This window comes from Anneissia japonica, unplaced genomic scaffold, assembly GCF_011630105.1.
Source record: "Anneissia japonica isolate Jap-2015-1 unplaced genomic scaffold, ASM1163010v1 scaffold2022_len89669_cov117, whole genome shotgun sequence".
NCBI lineage: Eukaryota > Metazoa > Echinodermata > Crinoidea > Comatulida > Comatulidae > Anneissia > Anneissia japonica.
Genome location: NW_022696742.1, coordinates 43,661 through 47,991, shown reverse-complemented (window position 1 = coordinate 47,991; position 4,331 = coordinate 43,661). Strand labels below are relative to the sequence as shown.

Genomic DNA, 4,331 nt, shown 5'->3' with positions numbered 1-4,331 from the left:
GAATCTACCGCAATTTGGCTATGTTTTGGCTATTAAAAATCTACAACAATTGGCTATTACTGGATTATTAAAAATCTACAGCAACTGACTGTTACTGGAGTATAAAAAGTCACCAACAATTGGCTATTATTGGACTAACAGAAGTCTACAACAATTGGCTATTACTGGGTATTAAAAATCTACAGCAATTTTGGCTACTATTAGGCTTTTAAAAGTCTACAGAATTTTTGCTATCTAGACTATTAAAAAACTATTATAACCTACAACTATCTATTTAGAATCTACCGCAATTTGGCTATGTTTTGGCTATTAAAAATCTACAACAATTGGCTATTACTGGATTATTAAAAATCTACAGCAACTGACTGTTACTGGACTATAAAAAGTCTACAACAATTGGCTATTATTGGACTTACAGAAGTCTACAACAATTGGCTATTATTGGGTATTAAAAATCTACAGCAATTTGGCTATTATTAGGCTTTTAAAAATCTACAGAATTTTTGGCTATCTAGACTATTAAAAAACTATTATAACCTACAACTATCTATTTAGAATCTACCGCAATTTGGCTATGTTTTGGCTATTAAAAATCTACAGCAATTGGCTATTAATGGACTATTAAAATCTACAGGAATTTGCTATTATTAGACTATTAAAAATCTACAGCAATTGGCTATTACTGGACTTTTAAAAATCTACAGCAATTGGCTATTACTGGACTATTAAAAATCTACAGAAATTGGTTATTACTGGACTATTAAAAATCTACAGAAATCAGCTATTACTGGACTATTAAAAATCTACAGCAATTACCTATTATTGGACTATTAAAAATCTGCAGCAATTGCCTATTATTGGACTACAAAAATCTATAGCCTATTATTAGACTAATAAAAATCTACAGCAATTTGACTATTATTTCATACGGAAACAACTGGTTTCACTTCCAACTGGTCTAACTGGTCCCATTTAGAAATGTTACCAGTTATGTATGTTTTTTAGATTGAAATTGTTCCTTGTGGTAAAATAACAACTGGATATATAATCAACTCCTGTACACTTACAAAAAATACACTTATTGAGTTCAAGATATACAAACCATAATTTTTAATTACAAAAACATTAACTATGCATCATAGGGTTTGTCTTGTATTCCATAAAATATTTTTTGGCTGAAGTCTTACTAACACACATACCTCAAATTCAAGCTTATTCTAGAGTCTTCGCATTTAAGTTCTGTTTAAATCAGCATTTTGGTCTTTAATGTATATTAAAGCATCCATGAAAGTTATTATATTATATAAAACCATATTCAAGAACCTTTTACATTACAGGCATAGAATATATAAATGGCAATTTTCTACTAATATTTAAGTGGCAATTGTCCATGTCCATGTCTTTGCTTGTCTGATTGTTACAATTAGCTTTTAACTTTCTTCAGAGTTTCACCCTTGGCTGCTGAAAGATACAACGAAACAATTTTTTTTATTAAATAGAGCAGATTGTAGGCCTATACAGTACTCTGAGTGAGCTGTACTTGGTAGTATTTTAAATACATTATTCTTATATAGAAATTATATCATGTCCTGAGCATTTTGAAAACTTATTACAATTTTTAAAATGAATGAAAAATTAGACTATACAAGTAAAAATAAGAAAGAAAATGGTCTTTTGTCAATTAAAATCATGACAAATGTTTTAATTTTTTAATAATTTAAAGCCATTCTATGGTGATTTTGATGTCTGCATCTTTAGGAAAATAATTTATTAGTATTGTTAAATGTACCTAAAACATGAACATATTTTTTATTTTAGTTATTAAAAACAGAAGTATTGTGCAGTATACAATGTTAATATTAATTACAGGCCTACTGTATCCGCAGTATATTTTGATATTACTCTAGTTGATAACCTTCATCACAGCAGGCCCTGATCATAATAACTAATAGGTATCTATTTGGAATATGTTTTATAATCCAAACCTAAACTTAAAATGTAAACAAAACAATATTATTCACCTTTGAATCTGAGGTAATTTAAATCTCTGTTTTCCCAATAATGCTTTCCTACTACACTTGATGAGTTTTCACTTAGCAATTGAGACAGAAAAAGTCATTGATTAAGGAATCCTGAAAAAAAGTCACCATTTAATTAATTAATTTATTCAGTATTTACCCAAAAACATATTGTGAATACAATACAATGAAAGGGAATTTAACAAATACTTATACAAATACAATTAACAGGATTAATTATGGTGTGAAAAACACTCTGGCTGTCATGCCTGTTAGTCTATGTTATAAATGTGTAATAATAGTATACATAATTCCTGATCATTACTGATGATGACATAATTAATGTCGAAATATTGAATCCCAACACGATGGCATGTATTTCAATACTTGGAGTATGTATTATACTTTAGTATACATAATAGTTAATAAAACTGTTAGACTTAGGCTAAAAACAAATACCCCTAAATACAGTAACTTCCGTCAAATGGAGTATGCTTTAACCCTAAACCTATTATTAAAAAGATATATTATAGCATGAACTTATAATTCTGTGAGAACACAGCCAATTTACCATTCCTCTTAGCTAAATTATAGGACAAGGCTGCACTTAGCTAGGCCACTAGGCCAACAAAGGCCCTAAACTAGCTAGGCCTATATCCTTAGATTTGACTCCTTAATAATAGGCCAGCATGCCCTGAAAATAAACCCCATTAACTGAATAATAAATAAAATCATTCTTACCTTTAATTAACACTGCTGAAATACTTCAAAAAATGGTTAAACTGCCTATTTTATCATCATAGATGTCAGCTGAGAAAGAGCTGTATTACCACTAAAAAATTGAAGTTAACTGAAAAAATTCAAAATAAGAAGCTTTCTTTGTGACCAATCAAATTTAAGCATTCAAGATTAGCATTGGTTGGCTGAACAGATTAACTGTAGATAACAGTTAATTATTTACCTACTAAATATGTATTATAAATAGATGTACAAAGACTACAAAAATGTATTATAAAACTATTAGTAGCATAATATTCTATAGACAGGTACTATCTACAACCTATTAAAAAACAAACAATTAACTTGTATTATTCACCTACTTAACATATATTATCAATAGACAGACGAGGCTACAATTTGTGTATAATAAAACTATTAGTAGGATAGTTACATAATGTCTATCTGCTGTTCGCTTATAATCTATACACAGATACTATATACAACCTATTAAAAAACTAACAATTAACTTGTATTATTCACCTACTTAATTTATACTATAAATAGATGGACAGGGGCTACAACAAGTGTGTTATAAAACTATTAGTAGCATAGTTGCTTAATGTCTATCTTAAATCTGCTAATAATCTATAGACAGATACTATCTACAACCTATTAAAAAACTAACAATTAATTTGTATTATTCACCTACTTAATATGTATTATAAATATATTGATAGAGGCTACAACAAGTGTGTTATAAAACTATTAGTAGCATAGTTGCATAATGTCTAAGTCTGCTTATAATCTATAGATGCAGATACTATCTACAACCTATTAAAAAACTAACAATTAATTTGTATTATTAACCTACTTAATGTATATTATTAATAGATGAATAGAGGCTACAACAAGTGTATTATAAAACTATTAGTAGCATAGTTGCATAATGTCCATATAAGTCTGCTTATAATCTATAGACAGATACTATCTACTACCTATTAAAAAACTAACAATAATTTGTACTATTCACCACGTATTATAAATATATTGATAGAGTCTACATCAAGTGTATTAGAAAACTATTGGTAGCATAGTTGCATATTGTCTATCTAAGTCTGCTTATAATCTATAGACAGATACTATCTACAATATACTAAAAAACTAACAATTAATTTGTATTTTTGACCTACTTAATGTATATTATAGATAGATAAATAGAGGCTACAGCAAGTGTATTATAAAACTATTAGTAGCATAGTTGCATAATGTCTATCTAAGTCTGCTTATAATCTATAGACAGTTACTATCTACAACCTATTAACAAACTAACAATTAACTTGTATTATTCACCTACTTAAAATATATTATAAATATATTGATAGAGGCTACAACAAGTGTGTTATAAAACTATTAGTAGCATAGTTGCATAATTTCTATCTAAGTCTGCTTTAATCTATAGACAGATACTATCTGCAACCTATTAACAAACTAACAATTAATTTGTATTATTCACCTACTTAATATATATTATAAATATATTGATAGAGGCTACAACAAGTGTGTTATAAAACTATTAGTAGCATAGTTGCATAA

General features: G+C 27.9%; 1 long non-coding RNA gene across 2 annotated transcripts; it reads right to left on the bottom strand.

Annotated features, from left to right (window-relative positions):
* Positions 1-1,086: 1,086 nt before the first annotated feature.
* LOC117102158 lies at positions 1,087-2,965 on the bottom strand. 2 transcript variants are annotated; one of them, XR_004444370.1, is made up of 3 exons: positions 2,760-2,965; positions 2,022-2,132; positions 1,087-1,458 (listed from the first exon to the last, which is right to left on the bottom strand). It is a non-coding gene; the product is annotated as an uncharacterized LOC117102158 (long non-coding RNA). The 2 variants fall into 2 exon arrangements; XR_004444369.1 differs by having other exon boundaries at positions 1,087-1,461; positions 2,760-2,958.
* Positions 2,966-4,331: the final 1,366 nt, after the last annotated feature.